The following is a 24,407-nucleotide window of genomic DNA, read 5'->3' on the forward strand; positions in this document are numbered from 1 at the left end:
TCTTTTTCATCTTTTTACTTTCTTTGTAGCAGCAGCATAGAGCTTGGTGTTGCCTCTTTTTTCTCCTAATGTAATTATCCCTGCTTTTTAGTTGTGTTTTTAAAGACTATTTACATTTAATATGGTTCTTGGTATAATGGTGTTGAACTGACCATCTTGCTTTTGTTTTCTGTATGTCCCGTCTCTTCTATGTTCCTTTTATACTCCTTTTCTTCTTTCTTTCTGGAGAAAGAAATGGCAACCCACTCCAGTATTCATGCCTGGAAAATCCTATGGACCGAGGAGCCTGGTGGGCTACAGTTCATGGGGTCGCAAAGAGTCGGACACGACTGAGCGATTTCTCTTCTCCCTTCTTTCTTTCAGATTAATATTTTTATTGTTCTTTATTATCTCCTTTGTCTTATTAATTATCGTATTTAACTGGTTGTTTTGGAGTTTATGTTATATATCTTTAATATTTCATAGTCATTCTTTGCTGTTGTACACTTACACTATAAGAGACTGACAATAGTATACTTTCATTTTTCTTTCCTTTCCTGGCCTTTAAGCTATTGTCATACCTTTCATTTTTGTGTATGTTGAAATGCATACAAAATCTTGTTACTTTTTTTTTATTTAAACAGTTGATTATCTTTTAAATATATAAATTTAAAAAGTCTTTATACTTACATTTGTAGTTTCTATTTCTAATGCTTTTCCTTCTTTTGTGTACATCCAGGTTTCCGTCTGGTACCATTTTTATTCTGTTTGAAGCACTTTACTATTCTTGTCATGCAGGTCTACTGGTGATTAATTCTTTCAGTTTTTTATGTTTAGATCGGTCTTTGTTTCACTTTAACTTTTCTATTTTTGCTGTCTCCCCCTTGCCTCCCTCTTCCCCACACTAGTCTGCACTTTAAAAATATTGTACTGTTTCCTAGCTTACATTGCTTCTGGTGAGAAATCTGTTTCTCATCTTTTGTACATAAGGTGTCCTTTCCCCCCTCTCCTCTCACTACTTTTCACATTTCCCTTTTTATTACTGATCTTAAGCAATTTGCTTATGATGTGTCTTAGTTTTCTTCACTTTTCATAATTATGGTTGGAGTTCACTGAACTCCTTGGGGGTTTCCTCCCCGTAAGGAATTTATTTTGGCAGACCTGGGGATGGGGAGGGCCCTGTATCTAAAAGAAAGTATTGGGCTTCTTGATGGTGAAGCATGGCTGATGCTGGTGATGTAGGACCCAGTGGGGGCAGCAGCAACTTGATGTTGTAGTTGTGAAACTTCTTAGCCAATGGCAGATAGCACCTTTTGGCTGTGATCTCCTCTATCATCATGTTCTGGATTGAGTGCTGGACACCCGTGACCTGATGACATTGAGTGACATTGCCTGTGGTAGTCAGTTCAGTTCAGTCACTCAGTCGTGTCTGACTCTTTGCGACCCCATGAATCACAGCACGCCAGGCCTCCCTGTCCATCACCAACTCCCAGAGTTCACCCAGACTCACGTCCATTGAGTCAGTGATGCCATCCAGCCATCTCATCCTCTGTCGTCCCCTTCTCTTCCTGCCCCCAATCCCTCCCAGCATTAGAGTCTTTTCCAATGAGTCAACTCTTCACATTAGGTGGCCAAAGTACTGGAGTTTCAGCTTTAGCATCATTCCTTCCAAAGAAATCCCAGGGCTGATCTCCTTCAGAATGGACCGGTTAGATCTCCTTGCAGTCCAAGGGACTCTCAAGAGTCTTCTCCAACACCACAGTTCAAAAGCATCAATTCTTCGGCATTCAGCCTTCTTCACAGTCCAACTCTCACATCCATACATGACCACAGGAAAAACCATAGCCTTGACTAGACGAACCTTTGTTGGCAAAGTGATGTCTCTGCTTTTGAATATGCTATCTAGGTTGGTCATAACTTTCCTTCCAAGGAGTAAGCGTTTTTTAATTTCATGGCTGCAGTCACCATCTGCAGTGATTTTGGAGCCCAGAAAATATAAAGTCTGATACTGTTTCCACTGTTTCCCCATCTATTTCCCATGAAGTGGTGGGACCGGATGCCATGATCTTCATTTTCTGAATGTTGAGCTTGAAGCCAACTTTTTCACTCTCCACTTTCACCTTCATCAAGAGGCTTTTTAGTTCCTCTTCACTTTCTGCCATAAGGGTGGTGTCATCTGCATATCTGAGGTTATTGCTATTTCTCCTGGCAATCTTGATTCCAGCTTGTGCTTCTTCCAGCCCAGCGTTTCTCATGATGTACTCTGCATATAAGTTAAATAAGTAGGGTGACAATATACAGCCTTGACGTACTCCTTTTCCTATTTGGAACCAGTCTGTTGTTCCATGTCCAGTTCTAACTGTTGCTTCCTGACCTGCATACAAATTTCTCAAGAGGCAGATCAGGTGGTCTGGTATTCCCATCTCTTTCAGAATTTTCCACAGTTTCTTGTGATCCACACAGTCAAAGGCTTTGGCATAGTCAATAAAGCAGAAATGGATGTTTTTCTGGAACTCTTTTGTTTTTTCCATGATCCAGCAGATGTTGGCCATTTGATCTCTGGTTCCTCTGCCTTTTCTAAAACCAGCTTGAACATCTGGAAGTTCACGGTTCATGTATTGCTGAAGCCTGGCTTAGAGAATTTGGAGCATTACTTTACTAGCGTGTGAGATGAGTGCAGCTGTGCGGTAGTTTGAGCATTCTTTGGCATTGCCTTTCTTTGGGATTGGAATGAAAACTGACCTTTTCCAGTCCTGTGGCCACTGCTGAGTTTTCCAAATTTGCTGGCATATTGAGTGCAGCACTTTCACAGCATCATCTTTCAGGATTTGAAATAGCTCAACTGGAATTCCATCACCTCCACTACCTTTGTTCGTAGTGATGCTTTCTAAGGCCCACTTGACTTCACATTCCAGGATGTCTGGCTCTAGGTCAGTGATCACACCATCGTGATTATCTTGGTCGTGAAGAGCTTTTTTGTACAGTTCTTCTGTGTATTCTTGCCACCTCTTCTTAATATCTTCTGCTTCTGTTAGGTCCATACCATTTCTGTCCTTTATCGAGCCCAACTTTGCATGAAATGTTCTCTTGGTATCTCTAATTTTCTTGAAGAGATCTCTAGTCTTTCCCATTCTGTTGTTTTCCTCTATTTCTTTGCATTGATTACTGAAGAAGGCTTTCTTATCTCTTCTTGCTATTCTTTGGAACTCTGCATTCAGATGCTTTTATCTTTCCTTTTCTCCTTTGCTTTTCGCTTCCCTTCTTTTCACAGCTATTTGTAAGGCCTCCCCAGACAGCCATTTTGCTTTTTTGCATTTCTTTTCCATGGGAATGGTCTTGATCCCTGTCTCCTGTACAATGTCACGAACCTCATTCCATAGTTCATCAGACACTCTATCAGATCTAGGCCCTTAAATCTATTTCTCACTTCCACTGTATAATCATAAGGGATTTGATTTAGGTCATACCTAAATGGTCTAGTGGTTTTCCCTACTTTCTTCAATTTAAGTCTGAATTTGGCAATAAGAAGTTCATGGTCTGAGCCACAGTCAGCTCCTGGTCCTGTTTTTGCTGACTGTATAGAGCTTCTCCATCTTTGGCTACAAAGAATATAATCAATCTGATTTTGGTGTTGACCATCTGGTAATGTCCATGTATAGAGTCTTCTCTTGTGTTGTTGGAAGAGGGTGTTTGTTATGACCAGAGCATTTTCTTGGCAAAACTCTATTAGTCTTTGCCCTGCTTCATTCTGTATTCCAAGGCCAAATTTGCCTGTTACTCCAGGTGTTTCTTGACTTCCTACTTTTGCATTCCAGTCCCCTGTAATGAAAAGGACATCTTTTTTGGGTGTTAGTTCTAAAAGGTCTTGTAGGTCTTCATAGAACCGTTCAACTTCAGCTTCTTCAGCATTACTGGTTGGGGCATAGACTTGGATTACCGTGATACTGAATGGTTTGCCTTGGAAAGGAACAGAGATCATTCTGTTGTTTTTGAGATTGCATCCAAGTACTGCATTTCGAACTCTTTTGTTGACCATGATGGCTACTCCATTTCTTCTGAGGGATTCCTGCCCGCAGTAGTAGATATAATGGTCATCTGAGTTAAATTCACTCATTCCAGTCCATTTGAGTTCGCTGATTCCTAGAATGTTGACATTCACTCTTGCCATCTCCTGTTTGACCACTTCCAATTTGCCTTGATTCATGGACCTGACATTCCAGGTTCCTATGCAATATTGCTCTTTACAGCATCGGACCTCTCTTCTATCACCAGTCACATCCACAGCTGGGTATTCTTTTTGCTTTGGCTCCATCCCTTCATTCTTTCTGGAGTTATTTCTCTACTGATCTCCAGTAGCATATTGGGCACCTACTGACCTGGGGAATTCTTCTTTCAGTATCCTATCATTTTGCCTTTTCATACTGTTCATGGGGTTCTCAGGGCAAGAATACTGAAGTGGTTTGCCATTTCCTTCTCCAGTGGACCACATTCTGTCAAACCTCTCCACCATGACCCACCCGTCTTGAGTGGCCCCACAGGCATGGCTTAGTTTCATTGAGTTAGACAAGGCTGTGGTCTTAGTGTGATTAGATTGACTAGTTTTCTGTGAGTATGGTTTCAGTGTGTCTGCCCTCTGATGCCCTCTTGCGACACCTACCCTCTTTCTTGGGTTTCTCTTACCTTGGGCGTGGGGTATCTCTTCACGGCTGCTCCAGCAAAGCGCACCCGCTACTCCTTACCTTGGACGAGGGCTATCTCCTCACCGCCGCCCTTCCTGACCTTCAACATGGGATAGCTCCTCTAGGCCCTCCTGCGCCTGCGCAGCCACGGCTTCTTGGACGTGGGGTTGGTCAGGTCCCAGTAAACCCGGTACATGTGGGTGCCCCTGCAGGAGCTGTAGTGCAGTCAGATGCTGAAGTTCCTCACCTGCCGGGGGATTTCTTGAACATCTACCTACAGTAGACAATTTCCCTGAAGAATTCATCTTCTTCAGTTGAGATGCAAAGTATCAGAACTTGGAACTTGGCATAATTAGGTGCAAAGATGTAAAGATTTTTATTTGATAGAGGGGTGATAAGTGGCATTTGGGGGTGGGCAGGGAGGCTCCCCCCCCTCCCCCACCTTGTACTCTCATAGTGTGCTTGCGGCCTTCATGACACTCTCTCCATGCTGGCCACCACACACAAAAGGCTTATAATTTTTTCAAATTTAGAAAAACATAGCCATTATTTTTTCAAATAATATTTTTGCTCACTACCCTCAGGGATGCCAGTTATATTTAGCCATTTGAGGTTGTCTCATGGTTCGCTGATGCTTTGTTCATTTATTCCTCGTGTGTGTTTTTTCCTGTCTGTTTCATTTTGGATGGTTTCTATTGCTATACCTTGTAGTTTATTAATCTCTTCTAATCTCCTGTTAATCCCATACACTATATTTGTCATCTCATGTATTACGGTTTTCATATCTAGAAGTTCAATATGTGTTTCTTCTTAACACCTTCTAGGTCTCCATTTAACATGTTCAATCTTTCCTCTATCACTTTCCCTTGATAATTCTGTCAATTTTTGATTTTTATAGTTTGAAGCTATGTTGTATTAGCATTCAGGTTAATACTTTGTGCATGCATTTATACATGTATGTGTCCAAGTATATGTATTTTTGTGTGCACACATGTACCTATACCTATACACACACACACATAAATGAAATTTTCTTGTGGAATTTTTCTTCTATTTCTTTTAAAACTTTTTACTTTAATTTGTACTTTGATACTAAAATTACTAAAAATCACTAAATTACTATTTTCCTCTGGTTAGTATTTGCCTTGCCAATCTTTCCTATATTCTTGTTTTTAATCTTTCAAGCTCTGTTTTCTCTTCTAAGCACTATAGAACTGGAATTAATTTTGTTTATTCTAATAATTAGTCTTTGAATTAGAAATATTATCTGTTTATGGTGTTTTAGTCTTAGTCATCACAAAGAATTAAAGAGTTGTAAAAGTAGCTATGGTGGGAGAAGCAAAGACGTTTAAGAACTTTTACAAAGGTCTTGTTTTTAGGTCCCAATTTTAATTTTTTCTGGCTTTCTTTCTTGAATAGAGGCTTGAATTCAATTGATTCCCATCAAATCATCTTTCTTCTTGGCATGTAGGCCTGAAAATGCTAATGGAGAAAAATGATCTTACTTTCCTAAGGTTTTCACACTTTCCCAGCCTCCTGTCTCACATGACAATGGATCTTTTAAAGCATTTATAAACAATATTATTTTGTATTTTGAAAGTTAATTTTAAACAATATCAATTTGTAAAAAAAAAATATATATATATATATTTCTTAGTGTATTGATTTCTGATTGTCTCCATTTTCTTTAGTTTATGAAGTTGCTCCTTTTGGACATTTGTTTTTAGTTTACTTGATCAGTGTTGGGGTGAAATTTTTTATTCTGATAGACTATATACTGTTCAGGGTCATTTATAATAAATACAGGGTAACATGCCTATTACATAAAAATAAAATAGTTTTTGTGAAATGAATTGGAAGATGTGGCATAATTAGACAGTAGGCATTTGTATTCTCCTATTATCACTTTAGAGCGGCAAAAAAAAAAAAAAATGGAGGTAATTTATTTCATCTTGGTAATGCTCCTTCTTTCTGGTCCAACAATTTATCAGAAATGTTAATCCAGCAAGCAGTAAGTTTGGGGGGGGCAGTGAGAGAGGGGATTTAAAATTAGCCTGGAAATATTGCACAACTCATTAAAAATGTAATCATGCGTAAAATGAGATCAATGAAAATTTATCTAAAAGTGCAAGGAAAAGGCATTTTCTAGTATGATACTGGATTTAATAGACTGGATTTTAATTTAGTCAGTTTGCTACAAAAAAATCCCTCCAGGCTAAATAAAACAGTTTTCCCTCCCAGTTATTGTACAGACAGCTAATTTTCAGACCCTTTCCTTCTGATATTCAATCTTATCTCTTGCTGCGTACGGGTTTCACTATATTGCAGAATTTGTTTTCTTTACATTTTCCATTACTGCTTTCATTTGCATGATAAATGATTAGAAGTAGAAACAGGAAAAAAACTATGCAGAACATTTCTTTATTAATTTTGTTTAAATTAGAGTAACTTTTTTTATTCATCCTCCTCCCTCCCTCTCCTTTTAACAACCAGTGTATCTGAATTATTTTAGTATTTTATTATAGAGTTAGAGAATTGGGTTGCAGTGTTTTCCTTGCATTTTCTTCATATAACGTTTTATTTTTTTCTTATGTTTGTAGTTTACATTTTGGTTCCTACCTTATGCAGTTAATGATATTGATGAATTCTTCTCTTAAAAGACATCCTTGTGTCTGACTCTGAGTCTAAGGTATAGGTGTGTAATTTATGTTGACATTGATGGCATTAAGTGCTTTGAAGATTTATTTTTGCAGACAATATCATCACAATTCTTAAGCAATAAATACGTTTTTTAAAATTGGGTTTCATTTATGTCTTCTCCCCCTTCTATCTTAGCTACTTTTCTAGTCTGATAATTTAGAATTGTGAAATGATGTAACTAACTAAACCCATTAATGAAAACTTTCTATTGTTTTCCTTTTCCCCAAAGTTGTAAATGAAAAGAGGCTAGCTTTATTAATAGAAATTTGTCTGGGCAAAACTTGCCTGAGCAAAAATTAGTTTGTAAGCCTGAATGAATGGTTCCAGCAATATTTGTTTGTAACAGAAGAATCTTATGATCATATTACAATAACTCACATAGCTTTTTCTTTTCTTATTATACAAACTTTATTTAAATACTGCCCTGTTGTTAAAAAAATTCAAACATTGCTATTAATGTTGTCTTGATTATTCTTCCTATCTTTCTCTTACCTAAAATAAACACACTAGTCCTCAGCTATTCTTCCTGACATTTTTCTCTGTAAAATAGACCTATACCTGAAGAAATGAAAAGTGAAAGTATTAGTCACTGAGTCTTGTCTTACTCTTTGTGACCCCATGGACTGTGGCCCACCAAGCTCTGTCCATGGGATTTCCCAGGCATGCATACTGGATTGAGTTGCCATTTCCTTCTCTGATAAATTAGTTTTAATTTCTGTTAAATTATTCTAATATGAATGATATTACAATATTTTAATGTATCTGCATTTTCTTATTTTACTTAACATTATATCTTAAATAATTTTCCATTTCAATATGTACAACTCTATTCTGTTGAACTGTTGAGTAGTATTCTATGACATGGAGCTAGGAAGATCTGGAAGAAACCTAAGCATCAATCTTTAGGAGAGGGTTGACAAGCAATGGGGCAATAAGAACCTTTGTGCATACTTCTGTGCACAGTGGAAATGCTTTTGTGGGGAAGAAGGCAAGAAGTAGGAGAGCAGGGTCTTTGAATGTCCCTAAATTTTCCTCTGAGTACTGTTAGAAGGTGGCTCAGTGGTAAAGAAGCTGCCTGTCAGTGAAGGAGCTGCCAGAGATGCAGGTTTGATCCTTGGCTCTGGAAGATCCTTTGGAATAGGAAATGGCAATCCACTCCGGTATTCTTGCTTGGAAAATGCCATAGACAGAGGAGCCCAGTGGGCTACAGTCCATGGGGTCACAAAGAGTCGGACATGATTGAGCATATACGTACTGTTTACCTAAATCCTATGCTTTAACAATTGTCTCATTGTCATTTATTTCTAAGTAGTTTGTGAATTCTATATTGATTTATCTCTTAAACATGAGTTATTGTCAAGGGGAAAGTTTCTAAGTCTATAGAGTTTTGGGGCTATCTTTTTGATGATGAATCTAATTTTACTACTTCGTTGTGATCAATATGGCTTTGTATGATTTCTGCTTTACAGGAGTCAATGAGATTTTTCTTCATGATCTAATATGTGATCAATTTTCTTTTGTCGGTGTCCCTGACTGAGGAGAATGCTCTTTATTGTATTCAGTCTTCTATTTTATACTTATTATATCAAACTTGTTAATTATATTATTCAAATACTAAATATTCGTACTCTTGGTTCATCTATTGTGTATGCTGGTTCCTAAAAACTGTGTTGTTAGATATGCCCAAAAGTTCATGTGTTGAATTTTATTGGCAAATACCCCTTTTTGTCCTTCTAGTGCATTTGCCTAAAGTTTTCTTTTTTCCTAATACTAAGAATTGCTTAGTGTATCTTTTCTTATAGTTATCTTCACTGTTTCTATGTTGTCTTATTTTAGATAGGTCTTTTAAATATGGCCTTGGAGAAGGAAATGGCAAACCACTCCAGTATTCTTGCCTGGAAAATCCCATGGACAGAGGAGCCTGGCAGGCTACACCCCATGGGATCGCAAGAGTCAGACACAACTTAGTAACTAAACCACCACCAACCATGGGTTTTCTACTGGAATATTTAAGTTTCTGTTCTTAATAGGTAGTGATCTTTCACCCAGATGTTAGTTACCAATGTTTTGGGCTTATTTAAATTTTCTATTTTATGGTACCTTTTTTGTTTTTTCTCCTTTCTGCCTATCTTTGGTTGATCAGTTTATTTTATTCCATTTTTTTCCCTCCACTTGTGGATTGTCAGTTATATGTCCCACTTCTTTTTTTTTTCCTAGTTGTTGTTTAGTTGCTAAATCATGTCCAACTCTTTTGTGTTCACATGGACTATAGCCCACCAGGCTCCTCTGTTCATGGAATTTCCCAGGCAAGAATACTTGAGTGGGTTGCCATTTCCTACTCCAGGGGATCTTCCTGACCCAGGAAGACATGATTGAACCCATGTCTCCTGCATTAGCAGTCAGGTTCTTTACATTGAGCTTACGGGGATGCCCCCATTTTTTCTAGTTGTTGTTCAGTCTCTCAGTTGTGTCTTACACTTTGCAACCAACCCCATGGACTGCAGCATACCAGTCTTCCCTGTCCTACACCATATCCCGGAGTTTGCTCAAACTCATGTCCTTTGAGTCAATGAGGCCATCCAACCATCTCATCCTCTGTTGCCCCTTCTCCTCCTGCCCTCAATATTTCCCAGCATCAGGATCTTTTCCAATGAGTAGGTTCTTCCAGTGAGTCATCTCTTCACATCAGGTGGCCAAAGTATATTGGAACATCAGCATCAGTCCTTCCAATGAATATTCAGGGTTGATTTCTTTAGGATTGACTGGTTGGATCTCTTTGCTGTCCAAGGGACTCTCAAGAGTCTTCTCCAGCACCACAGTTCAAAAGCATCAATTCTTGGGTGCTCGGCCTTTTTTATGGTTCAGCTCTCACGTCTGTACAAGACTACTGGAAAAATCGTAGCTTTGACTATGTGGATCTTTGTCAGCAAAGTGATGTCTCTGCTTTTTAATACGCTGTCTAGGTTTGTCATAGCTTTTCTTTAAAGGAGTAAGAGTCTTTTAATTTCATGGCTGCAGACACCATCTGCAGTGATTTTGGAACCTAAGAAAATAGTCTGTCACTGTTTCCATTGTTTCCCCATCTATTTGCTATGAAGTGATGGGACCAGAGGCCAGGATCTTAGGTTTTTGAATGTTGAGTTTTAAGCCAGCTTTTTTACTTCCCTCTTTCACCTTCATCAAGAGGCTCTTTAGTTCCTCTTTGCTTTCTGCCATTAGGGTGGTATCATCTGCATATCTGAAGTTATTGATATTTCTCCTAGCAATCTTGATTCCAGCTTGAGCTTTATCCAACCTGGCATTTCACATGATGTACTCTGCATGTGAGTTAAATAAACAGGGTGACAATATACAGCCTTGATGTACTCCTTTCCCACTTTGGAACCAGTCTGTTATTCCATGTCTGGTTCTAAATGTTGCTTTTTTACCTGCATACAGGTTTCTCAGAAGGCAGATACAGTGGTCTGGGATTCCCATCTCTTTTAAAATTTTCCACAGTTTGTTGTCATCCATACAGTCACAAGGATTTAGCATAGTGGTCTGGCATTTCATCTCTTTCAGAATTTTCCACAGTTTGTTGTCATCCATACAGTCACAAAGATTTAGTGTAGTCAGTGAAGCAAAAGTAGATTTTTAAAAAAAATTCCTTTGCTTTTTCTATGATCCGGCGGATGTTGGCAATTTGATCTCTGGTTCCTCTGCCTTTTCTAAATCCAGCTGGTACATCTGGAAGTTCTTTGTTCACGTACTGTTGAAGCGTAGCTTGAAGGTTTTTGAGCATTATCTTGCTATCATGTGGGGTTTCCCAGGTAGCTCAGTTGGTAAAGAATCTGCCTGCAATGCCAGAGACCCCAGTTTGATTCCTGGGTCAGGAAGATCCTCTGGAGAAAGGATAGGCTACCCACTCCAGTATTCTTGGGCTTCCCCTGTGGCTCAGGTGGTAAAGAATCCACCTGCAATGCAGGAGACCTGGGTTTGGTCCCTGGGTTAGGAAGATCCCCTGGAGAAGGGAACAGCTTCCCACTCCAGTATTCTGGCTTGGAGAATTCCATGGACTGTATAGTCCATGGGGTTGCAAAGAGTTGGACAGGACTGAGCAACTTTCACTTCGCTAGGATGTGAAATGAACACAATTGTGCAATAGTTTAAACATTCTTTGGCATTGCCTTTCTTTGGAATTGGAATGAAAAGCAACCTTTTTCTGTCCTATGACCACTGCTGAGTTTTCCAAATTTGCTGGTATATTGAGTACAGCACTTGAACAGCTCATCTTTTAGGATTAGAAATAGCTTAGCTGGAATTCCATCACCTCCACTAGCTTTGTTAGTAGTAACACTTCCTAAGGCACTCTTGACTTCATACTCCAGGATGTCTGGCTCTAGGTGAGCAACTACCCAATATCCCCTCAATAACCATCATGGTTATCTGGGTCACTGAGATCTTTTTTTGTGTGTGTAGTTCTTCTGTGTATTCTTCCCACTTCTTCTTAATATCTTCTGCTTCTGTTAGGTCCATACTGTTTCTGTTCTTTATTGTGCCTACCTTTGCATGAAATGTTCCCTTGGTATCTCTAATTTTCTTGAAGAGATCTTCAGGAATATTAGTAATGATATTGAAATCCTTCAATAAGGTCACTTTCTAGGATCAATGTTACCTCCTTTGAGTTTTCATTGCCCTCTGAAGTGTATTCTTTAGCTAATTTGTAGATAGTAGCTTTCAATGTGCTTCCTTGGTGGCTGAGTGGTAAAGAATCTACCTGCTAATTCAGGAGACGCAGATTCAATCCGAGTTGGGAATATCCCCTGGAGAAGGAAATGGCAGTCCACTCCAGTTTTCTTGCCTGGAGAATTCCATGGACACAGGATCCTGGAGGGCTACAGTCCATGGAGTCGCAAAAGGGTTGGACACGACTTAGCAACTAAACAGTTACAACAGCTTTCAATGTACTTTAAATAATATGTGCTTAGTCTGTGAGAATGTAATAAATGTTTCAGAGGTGTTTCAATGCTTAATCAAATAGTCACTAAATAATTATAATAGTAGTCAAAGAGTTATGTGGTTTCTAAATTACATGAATTCCACTGGTTTTAATAAATGTCAAAGTACTAATTAAAATTTTTTACTAAGTGATGCATGAGGTTATATTGTAAAATATTTCATAAAACTAAGTTGATTGGCAAACTGTTAAAAACTAGACTTTGGTGAACCATCTGGGCCCATTGAATTTGATGCTATGTCAAACTTGAGCTGTTCCTATGAATCACCTTGAATTTCCCTCCTTGGTAATGGCCCTCCCCTCAAAATCTTATTTTGCCTCTTAATAACCTAATTCATATCCATTTTTAAACATCTTTTTCCAGTAAACTCTACATCCAATCTGCCTACATGGCAGAAATCTCAGGATTTTATCATTTCAGTCTTATCATATAGCTTTTTCATTTTATATTCTGTAAGGTTGTACCAAGATGGCTTCAAAAAATTGGTGTGCAAGTAAACAATTTCCTGCTCAAAAGACCTAAATTTCTATCTACTCTAAACCATTGGATAGACAGATTAGCTCACCCATGTTTCATGGAAACATTTCCCACTATGAGTTTGTCTACATATTTCCATGTGTTATTTTTTCCCCCTGGTGTACAGACTTCCTTTATGCTCAGGAAACCCCTGACCTAAAGTTAATGTGAGAATATCTCTAATAGGGCAAATTTATTTCACAAGAGCTCTAATATTACTCTCCAAAAATGATATTTCTTCACCTAGGTTATTTCCTTGGGTCAGTACAAGAATATGAGATAACAGTACTTTTTGTTTCTACTTTAGATCATTTATACACCTTAATAATTGTTGAAAAAATGGATTCCTCTGTTTTGTGGATAATTTCTTTTTCTCCCCCTTAACATTTTATTCTGGTGATTGTCATATTGTTTCATTTGTGATATTCTGTAACACATGCTTCCATATGACTCAGCTCTCAAGAGTCTGAGTGCCTCAGGTCTGAAATACAGGGGAAAGAAAGGAATCTCACCTTTCAGTTTCATTTATGACCATCAGCATTTTACCTAAGAGTTGGCAAAGTGCTTTGAAATTTTTTGAGAACAGACTTTTCATAATAAATAAATGATGTCATTATTGTCATCTCTTGACCTATGTAATGTCACAGTGAACATCAGTTCAGATTCTGTCTACTGCTTTCCCCATGTGTTCTTTTTACATTATCTGATTAAATATTGCTCTGAATGGGCTACCTGGGATTTGCCTTCATGGCACTGTGTACTCATTTTTATTTCTCTATCAGTCCGTCTTTCTCCAGATGGATTATAATCTCATTGCCTGTTAAGATCTCCAGATACAGGTTGCTTTTACAGTTAGATTTACTACTAATTACTGGTCTGTAACATTCTTATTTCCTAAAAGAATGGAAAAACAATTTTTGCCAAATCATGCAATTATTTAAAGGCAAAGCCTACATGGGCTTCCCTGGTGGCTCAGATGGTAAAGCGTCTCTCTGCAATGCAGGAGCCCTGGGTTTGATCCCTGGGTTGGGAAGATCCCCTGGAGAAGGAAATGGCAGCCCACTCCAATATTCTTGCCTGGAAAATCCCATGGACAGCGGAGCCTGGTAGGCTACTGTCCATGGGGTTGCAAAGAGGTGGACACGACTGAGCAACTTCACTTTCACATGGTCTAGTGCAGGGGAAGACTTTTTGGTTCATGCACGGGACAATGTGTTACATGTGTACATAATTAGGATACTTATTAGAAGTGAGTGAAAGTGAAGTGAAGTCGCTCAGTCGTGTCCGACTCTTTGCCACCCCATGGGCTGTAGCCTACCAGGCTCCTCTGTCCATGGGATTTTCCAGGCAATAGTCCTGAAGTGGATTGCCATTTCCTTTTCCAGGGGATCTTCCCAACCCAGGGATTGAACCCGGGTCTCCCCCATTGTAGACAGATGCTTTACCATCTGAGCCACCAGGGAAGTCACTTATTAGAAAATTGTATTTAATCTCTACATTATATTTGTTTTCAGGTAGAGTCCCATATATGCTGTATCACAGAGATGACATGCTGATGATCTATTAAAAATGAAAATGAAAGATGGGGACAAAGATAGAACTTATTTTTAAAAAACATGTTGCTGAAGTTTTCTTCTGCTACAGATAAGGATATATATAACTCCAATGTAGTTTCTTCTATGGTGATTCTATAAACGCATTTCCTTTTAGTTGAAAGAGGAGTCACAGTGGCTCTCTAAGAATTTAATTGTGTTTCTGTTCTACAGACACACTCAGTAGATTTTCATGGAATTTTTGTGATTGAAGAATGTTATATTAACACTGTAGTATCAAATGGGTTATTAGACTTCTTTTGTTTTTGTTTTTATTGCAAGCAACAGAAAAGACAGATCAGATCAGATCAGACAACTTAAAGCAAAAAAGGAGTATATTGTTTCAACTATCTGAAAAGTACAATAGGCTTCAGGCACAATTTAATCCAGGAGTTCAAATTGGGCCACTAAGATTTCAAATATCTGCTTCTTTACTCTGTTTGCTGTGTTGATCTGTTCTCAGCATCTTTGGGCAGGATGGTGCCCGAAGTCTCCAGGCTGACAAATCTTTCCTATAGAATCTTTTGTTTACTGTTAGCCTCTAAGGCAGAGAACTTTACTTCCCTGAAACAGTTTGTGCTTCTTAGAAGCAAATTTGTGTTTGTTGCTATTTGATTTTGAGTAGAAGGAGGTAAGCTTGGTATGGAGAAATTTGACACTTTGCAAAATACTGACATTTGCAGAGTGAGCTGCTGAGAGCTGTACTTAAAATTCATCTGTGAATGCAGTTTCCTCATAATGGTGTCTCAACACACAAATATTGTCCAGATTGACTGTCTTGTGGATTTGGAGGTAATAATGATTTGGTGAGAAGGAAGTAAAGGAGAGCATCATCAGTTAGTGTTGGCCTCTGTTACTGTTCCCCGTCACCAGCAGGGAAAGTTTGGTTTGCTTTCCCTGGTGTTCAGGGGGTGTAGGCAAGAGTCAAACTTCTTGATGAGAGGAAACTTTTCTTTTTTAAAAAATTGAAATTAACCACAGTTGATTTACAATATTGAGTTAGTTTCTATTTTTAGTTTTTTAAGAAACCTCCATACTGTTCTCCATAGTGACGGTACCAATGTACATTCCCACCAGTGGTATAGGATGGTTCTCTTTTCTCTACACCCTCCTTCTCATTTATTATTTGTACTCTTTGATGGCTGTTCTGACCCTCTTGAGGTTACCTCATTGTAGTTTTGATTTGTATTTCTCTAACAGTTAGTGATGTTGAATATCTTTTCACGTGCCCATTGGCCATCTTTGTCTTCTTTGGAGAAATGTCTGTTTAGGTCTTCTGCCCACTTTTTGATTGAATTGTTGTTTGTTTGATATTGAGCTGTATGAACTATTTGTATAGTTTGGAAATTAATTCCTTATCAGTTGCATCATTTGCAATTCTTAACAGTATGATCATGGAATCACAGAAAGTTAGAGGTGAGAGGGATTTTTGAGATCATCAGGTCCTGCTTGTCATTTCATATAAAAAAAGAATGAAGGAAATGTTTAGAGATGATGTGACTTGTGCCGGTCAGTTTTTGGTCAGTGTCAATGGTAGATGGTAAAGTGGAGAAGGCGTGACATTTGGAGGCAGACAGGCCAATGTGTAGTTTCTCTTCCTCCACAAAATTTGCAGATTTGAGCCAGAGGCTTAATGTCTACATGGTTCAGATATTAAATTGTTGAGTGATATGTAGGTAAAGCACCTATTAGAGTGCCTGGCACTTAGTGTGTGCTCAGTAACTGTCAAGTAGGCTTCCTCCTGCAGGGAACATGTGCCTTCATTTATTTCATCCCTTAGAGTGTCCTTGTGAGCTTTAACTTTATTAAATCTATCACAATGTCATCTATAAGTGCAGACAATCCACTCATTTTGTTGTTGTTGTTGTTGATTTCTTTGTAACCAGTCCTTCCCCTTGAAAAGAAAGGGCAGGTCTGAGTTCATATTTACCTGGTAAAATTAGGTGCTTTGTGTATTAAACAAATCTGTCTCCATGAACATTTCACATTATAACATGAAAGTCAATACAAATAAAAACATACATGAATATTGCTACATGTAACATGAAGAGATTCTAGAGCTTGATTTGGCCCTTGCCTACCTTTCTGCCACCCATCTACTACTTCTGTCACCCTAATTACCAGGTTCTTGTTAACTTGGCCTTCAGGACATGCCTCCAAAAGGTCAGATTGGTTCCTGCTCTGTAGCCTTGGCAATAGCTGTTACCTCTAGTGCCTGGAATGTTCTTTCCCTGTTTTGCTGGGCTCCTTCTTGTCACTCAGATTTTTTGAGTCCTTAGCTGATCAGCCAATCTGAAATGCCCTTAGTCCTCTATCACATCAACTGGTAACATTTTCATTATTCAGTTCAGTTCAGGCACTCAGTGTCCAACTCTTTGTGGCCCCATGAACCGCAGCACACCAGGCTTCCCAGTCCATCACCAACTCCTGGAGCTCACCCAAACTCATGTCCATTGAGTCGGTGGTGCCATTTTCATTACCACACTTGTTACTTGTTTGCTGATTTATTTTTGTGGATTGGCTGTGTCCTTCCATTAGACTATTTAACATAGTTTCTTTGTAGTTAACTATGTAGCTATCTCTCTTGTTCCCCGTTGTATAATGTCTAAAGCAGTGCCCTGTACACACTCCATAAATATTTGTCAGATGAATGAGGGAGTGTATTTGAATGACCCATTTAGGTTGCACTGTGTGTTGTGAAAAGAGGTCCAGGCCAGTATCCTAAGCTACTTTTACTCCAGACTATGTGATCTCGGGAGAGAATTCTACCTTTTGGATGTTGATTGCTTTTCTGATAAAATTAACTAGATCACATAAGGCTTCTTTCTTCTCTTCCAAATTGTAATTCTGTGACTGTTTCCTTCCATGCTGAACAATTGATAGGGCCCAGGACATGATATCCCCAAATATGGTACCTTGGCATATTGAATATTTCAAGCTGAAGGAATCTGAGAAACAGTCAGTACAGGAAGGACCTTCTGACCTTCTCCTTCTTTGGTGAAGCAGATCATAACACCTTAACTTGAGATGCCCTTCCTGCCTTTGTTATCTCCGAAGGTGGAGGAATGCTGAGAGGAGTACAAATGAACACGCTCTGTTAAGGTTTCCCCAGTTATTACTTTTCGCCTGTACCCTTTTGTCCTATCACATGTTCCCCGGACTTTGCACTTTTCATTACACTTAGTATCAAAACACTCAGGTTAACCCTCTTCTTCAGGTCTTTGTTTCCTTATGAAGGCTCCAGTGTAACTAGAAACTTACGTTAGTTAAATTTTTATGTCTTTATCCTAATTTTTTTTGTCGATTGAATTTTCGGGTCTAGCCAGGGAAATAAAGAGGGTCAAGGAAAAGTTTTTCTTTCTTTAAACAGTCTGGTAAGAATTTACGTTTATAGGTAAAGGTGCTCCTTTAGATGGTGTCTGTGTATCAAAGAACAAACCAAATACCAGGCAGTAGCTGATGGCTCTGGAGAATCAGACAATAGGTGAAAAATAGGCATTACCTAAGGTAAAAAAAAAAAAAAGCTTTATATGGGGTGAAGTATTGTACTACCTGTGGAAGGTAGATTCATAAATACTTAAGAATCTTCCTGATAAATGGAAAAAAGGTGATAGTAATCAAAACATAAATACCCATTTGAATGATTCCTTCCTATGTAATTTCAGGGAATTTATGTAAAATTAACATTTAGACCTTTCCTTCTGTGATTACCTTTATGAACAACCTGACAATTGGCAGAATTCTTTTCCTTTCCTCACTTTATTTGCCTTTCAGAATAGAAAGTGGTAATTCAGTACTCTGCATTATTTTCCTATTGATGCTTTAATAGATTACGCCAAACCTGGGAGTTTAAAATAACACAGCCTTAGTATCTTACACTTCTGGAAGTCAGAAGTCTGAAATATGGATCTCAGTGGTCTGAGATCATAGTGTCAGTGGGCTGCATTCCTTCTTAAGACTCTGGGGGAGAATGTTTTCTTGCCTTTTCCATCTTCTAAAGGCTGCCCACATTTCTTGGTTCATGGCCCCTTCCTCCATCTTCAAAAGCCAGCAGTGGCCAGTTATGTCTTTATCTCATACTGTATCACACTGGGACTCACTTGTCTGCCTCCATCTTCAACTGTTAAAAACTCTTGTGATTAAATACCCTGGATTATAACCCAGGATAGTGTCTCTGTTTTAAGGTCAGCTGATTTGCAGCCTTAATTCAATTTACAGCCTTAATTCCTCTCTGCCAGGTAATATATTCACAGGTTCTGGAAAATAGTACATGGACATCTTTAACTGACCACATGTCCAACTCTTTATGACCCCATGGACTGCAGCCTGCCAGGCTCCTCTGTCTATGGGATTTCCCAGGCAAGAATAGAGGAGTGATTGCCATTTCCTCCTGCAGGGGATCTTCCCAACCCAGGGACTGAATCCAGGTCTGCTGCGGTCCTGCACTGGCAAGCAGATTCCTCACCACCAAACCACCTGAGAAACCCATGGACATCTTTGAAGGAGTGTAATTCTTTTCTTTTAAAAAAATTCTTAGTTAGAGGATAGTTATTTTACAGTATTGTGTTGGCTTCTGCCATACATCAGCATAAATTAGCCATAGGTATACATATGTCCCTTCCCTGCTGAACTTCTTCCTGCTACCCTCCACCCCATCCATCCCCGCTAAAGCACTGGGTTTGGGCTTGCTGCATCATATAGAAACAAATTGGAGAAAGTGTTATCTTGCTTACCACACACTACTTAAGAAAAAAAGAACTGTCCCCAAGAAAAACAAGTTGCAAGGTATCTGCCAAAATGAAAACAATGTATGTATTGATATGTGAAGATAACCGTATTCCATTTTCAAATGTTTAAGAAATAATGTGATGACATCTATCTTCGGGTTTATTGAAGAACAGCTACCATATAGGTCAAGCAATATCCCCAATGATAGGTTAAAAATATCAGCGGCTGGGGTTTTGTAACCCAGATTCAGAAAACCATCTTGATCCTGGAAGCCTTTCTTTAATCTACCAGGACCATCTTTTATGTGTTGAGTTGGTAGAAATTGTACAGTCCCATTTACATAGATATGCTGCCTACAGAAAACGTTCACTGCTGTAGTTTGGTTGAAACCCCTTTGCCTTGCAAGTCTGGCTTCAAATGATTTGGGAAAGAATCTATAGATATGACCGACCACACAACAGAAACCTGTAATATTCCCTTGTGAAACAGCAGACATAAATTTCTGCTTTGCTTACCTGGAAGCCAAGTGTACAGAGGGAAGGAAAGTTAACTTCTGGCCCTGATTCATCAGTTTTATTGAAGTTAAATTCTTTTGTTTTAATGCACACTTGATTGAGCAAGCATTTACTGAGGCAGTTATGGTTTGTAGGCGAAAGAGACAGTTGAAGAAAGAACAAATGAATCTAATGTAAATCAAATACTTAGTCCTTTTATAGGGACTACAAAGACTTAAATCTGTGTTCTTAATGGTAATTTTTACAAAACTCCAATAGGAGGCTTTGACAGTGATTGTTTCAGTGGGGATATGGGTTTTTCCTTTCACATGCTAATCACCTGCTCCTGGTGATATTTCTCTCCTTGACTGCAGTCATGGAATTGAATAATTTATGGAATGAATTTTGTTGTAAATTTATTGTGTCACAAGCAGGTTGTAATTTCACTAACAGTTCACTTAAGTTATTAAGTTAAAAAAATGTGTTTGATAGGATAGTGCATTTGGAGGCTTTTTTTTCCTCTCAGCAAGTTCACATCTTATATATTTTCAAAACAGAGTACTTGCCTAATTTTTATTCAGAATCTGATATGCGAGAAGGAAGTACACATTAACATAAGTGGAATCACATTTGCACCCTATTGTTGAATTTTGGAAGTCATAAACAAATTATTGAAGATTTTATAGAGACAGAAATAGCATTAAATCCACAGTGCTGTGGCGCTGCTGCCATTGTTCCCTGCATAACTGTCCCCAGCTTGCTGATGATGAATGAGGGGCTGGTGGTATAAAGGTGAAGATGTTCCTGGGAGGGGGAAAAAGCCACATTAATCCCTTCATATTTTGCTTCAACTCTGAGGTTAAGATAATGACGCACTATCACTCCCCCAAATCTTATCCAATTCTACAAAGAGAATAGGAAAGAAAAAAATCTTTAAATATCTCTCGCAGGGGTATCTGATTGGCCTCTATCTACATTTGCTACAGTCTCAGGGCTTCTCTTTTAATGGCCATTCCACTGTGATAAGAGGCAACATTTGGCTACTGCAGAAACCTCTGCTTATTTCTGCTCCCAATGCTTCAGCATTCAGCAAATACACATTTAAGGTCACCAGTTATTTACATTGAAATTTTTCTATTGACCCTGCCAGTGTGAATGAATTTCAAACAAGTCGTTTCTTTCTCTGTATAGATGATTCCCCTAGGTTCCTGGTGGGGGTTACTTTTAATTCCTCTAGGAGTTCCCTCTATTCTTGTTAGCACCCTGAGGATTTGCTTTCTGTTTATCCCCTTGTTTGTGTGGGCCCCCTCTCCCTGCACCCTACCCTGGGTATTCCAACCCTTGCATGGAGGGCACTGGGTAATAGCCACTATTCTTGAACAGGAATAGTTTTTAGGCCTTTAGAATAGACATTTTCACCATCTGTTACATAGAATCTAGAAATGTGATGAGAAAACAGGTTGTAATTAGTTTTAAAAAATGGTAAAACTCTGTGTGTCTTAATACATTTAGAGTTGATGAAATAGCCTCTAGATTTCCATGAAAAAGAAATGAAGCTTGTACTTAAAAAAAAAAAATCAATAGGGTTTACTTTTTGGAGAAGTTTGGGTTTTTAAAAAATTGAGGGGGAAGTACAGAGTTCCCATATGTTCCTGTCCCCTTCTTAACATCTTGCCTTAGTGTTGTTAAAAAGCAAAATTTAACTGAGTAAATTGTAAAGTCTTACTGGCTTTATTCAAGGATAAACAGGCAGCATCCTATCTAGCGTACAGAAAGGAGCTCTGAGGAGCTGTACAAAAGGAAAGACTTCATAGGCAGAAGGGAGCAGGACAGGAATGTATGCAAGTTTCCCCCCTCAATCTGAAAGTAGAACCTTCTTAGGAAGTCCTTCATAAGCCAAAATGGTGTAAAGTGAAGAAGCAATTACCTTAGGACATATCTTGCTAACAGATGCACATAATAAATTGAGATAAAGCACAGATGCTCACAGACACGGTTCAGAGTTATGGCGGCTTGATGCTGAGATGCTGAGTGTAGTTCCTGGGGAAGGAGCTTGCTGGTGCCACTCTTGCTCTTCTGGTTGCCTGCTGCCTCTGTAAAGGCTCACTGCAAAACAAATGCTGAACACTTTTCATTTTTTGCTTTTTTTAAAATAAAAAATGAAAATCCTCTTCAGAGTTCTTTTGGTTAGTCAAAAAACGTACTAATGCAGATCTTTTGTAAAAGCAAAGTGGCACAAAGCAAACTTTCAAAAACCAGGCGATACCAGTACTAGCAAGAAGTGGATTGGTTATGGCAAGGTCACTTTCCTTTAGGGGATGGCAGGGGCCTACTAGGCAGATTATCTAAGTAGTGCTGACCAGGTGATTCCTGACTGACTGGCTTATGATTCCATTTTTGTGCTAAGTTGCTTCAGTCATGTCCGACTGTTTGTGACCCTTGGACTGCAGCCTGCCAGGTTCCTCTGTCCATGGCATTCTCCAGGCAAGAATACTGGAGTGGATTTCCCCTCCTCCAGGGAATCTTCCTGACCCAGGGATGGAATGCATGTCTTGTTTCTCCTGTGTTGGTAGAAAGGTTCTTTACCACTAGCGCCACCTGGGAAGTCCAAGATTCCATTTTTGGGAGAGGCCAAAACTGTAGTCTTGGTTTGGTGTCGTGGGGCTTGAAAGTGAAAGTCTCTCAGTCAAGTTCGACTCTTTGTGACCCCATGGCCTATACAATCCATAGAATTCTCTGGGCCAGAATACTGGAGTGGGTAGCCTTTCCCTTACTCCAAGGGATCTTCCCAATCCAGGGATCGAACCCAGGTCTCCCACATTGCGAGTGGATTCTTTACCAGCTGAGCCACAAGGGAAGCCCAAGAATACAAGAGTGGGTAGCCTATCCCTTCTCCAGCAGATCTTCCCAACCCAGGAATCAAACCGGGTTCTCTTGCATTGCAGACGGATTCTTTACCAACTGAGTTATGGTGGAAGCCCAAGATAAAGCATATATTTTGTAAGTAAAAACGACAGTACTTGTTGATGAATGAACCCTCATATTATCTGTCAGAGACAAATATCTGTGACTTGAAGACAAATCTCACTATTAAATATCAGCACATTTTAAGTTGCATGATGGAAAGTTTTTCTGAGAAATTTAGAAAACTCTACTTGAGTGTTTCAAGCCTTTTGAGCTCATTGTCTCCTGAGGACTGTATCTTTTTTTTTTTTTACTGGTTAAACATAAATCTTGGTTTTATTTGGTCTAATGTTAGCCACAAATGTATTTCTTTTCAGACAAAGCATGGACTGTATCTTAAAGCATGTTTAATAACACACTATTAGTGTTCAAAACCTTCCAGTATTAGTTCTCTTTATGTGTAATTCAGAGATGTGTAGTTTAGGAAACATTGGCAATTACATGGGTTTGGTATACTGGGTGTGAATTTGGAAGCAAGTACTTTCCTTAAGGTTGTTATACTATTGTGTCAAGCCAATGTCCCAGGTCATTCAAAAACTTCATGAAACTTTCTTTTATTGTTTTGTATCACCCCAAAATAAATGCTGACATTGAAGAAATGTGCTCAGTGTCTAGCGCTGGGTCTGGCTAGTACATAAAAGGTACTAGACAGGTACTGGCAGGATGGAAAAATGAATGTAAGGCACTTGAGTCTTGACATTACCCTAATAACAAGCACGTGGAGAACTCACAAGTCTTGCAATATTTAGTTTTTGGGGCAAACAAGTGTCCTCACTACTACAATCTATCTTCTGGGTAAGAATCTAAAGCTTGGCTCAGTTGAGAAGGATGTCATATGAATAATACTCACTCTACTATTACTCACTGTACCTACATTGAGTTCCTGAAGAAGTGAAGTGAAGTCGCTCAGTCATGTATGACTCTTTGCGACCTCATGGACTGTAGCCTATGATGCTCCTCTGTCCATGGGATTTTCCAGGCTGGATGCCAAATACTAGGCTGGCTCTGGGGATTATAAAAGCAAAGAAAACATGATACTTACCCTTAGTAATTTCATGTTCTTGGTGAGCAACACTTCTTAGGGGTTAAGGAGAAGTGGTGAATGGGATTCATTTTCTGTAGAACAAGACGTCTGGGTGTTGAGGCTCAGGTGGCATGCCTAGAGGACAAAAAAGAAAGCAGGAGGCAGAAGTCCCTGATTATCTTTTATCTTTTCTATGACTCATTTCTACTTTGGGTAAATGAGCAGAATCTAACATTAAAGGGAACAGGCTGTCAGTTCTTTCCTAGTAAAAGATAAATTTCATAATATTACTTCTGAGCAGGTAAAATTTTTCCTTGATCATTCTCTATAAATCTTTGTTTTTTTTTTTGTTCCATCTTGCTCTGGACCTTGGGAATTTGATGCTTCAGAACCCCATCATCCAGGCCCTTTGCCCAAATTCTGTATGGGCTTTAACAAGGGGAAAAAAAAAAAAAAGAAAAAAACAAACGCAATGAAACAACCTACACATAGTTTATAATCTGCAGGGAGAGAAAGCAAATTCTTGAAGAAATATATGATGAAGAGAATAATGCAAGTTAAATACAGAGTACTCTAAGTGGAGAGGAAGTTCCAGGGTGGCTCATGTCATGTTTCCTGGGGGAAGGGAAACTGGGACATGACAGAGAGGATTAGGAAGGATGACACGCTGTATCAGCTTATATTGCCTCTCTGCAGTCCGTTGTTATATTTTCAGAAATTTTGTTGTGGGTTAA

At 38.9% G+C, this 24,407-nt stretch overlaps 1 long non-coding RNA gene and 1 pseudogene across 1 annotated transcript in view; one reads left to right on the forward strand and one right to left on the reverse strand.

Annotated features, from left to right (window-relative positions):
• Positions 1-24,407, forward strand: part of LOC112442299 (uncharacterized) — a 210,183-nt gene that overhangs the window by 154,837 nt on the left and 30,939 nt on the right. The gene's annotated exons all lie outside the window — the stretch shown is intronic.
• On the reverse strand, positions 3,452-4,963 carry LOC132342893 (craniofacial development protein 2-like; annotated as a pseudogene).

The sequence above is a fragment of the Bos taurus genome, chromosome 18 (assembly GCF_002263795.3).
Source record: "Bos taurus isolate L1 Dominette 01449 registration number 42190680 breed Hereford chromosome 18, ARS-UCD2.0, whole genome shotgun sequence".
NCBI classification, from domain to species: domain Eukaryota; kingdom Metazoa; phylum Chordata; class Mammalia; order Artiodactyla; family Bovidae; genus Bos; species Bos taurus.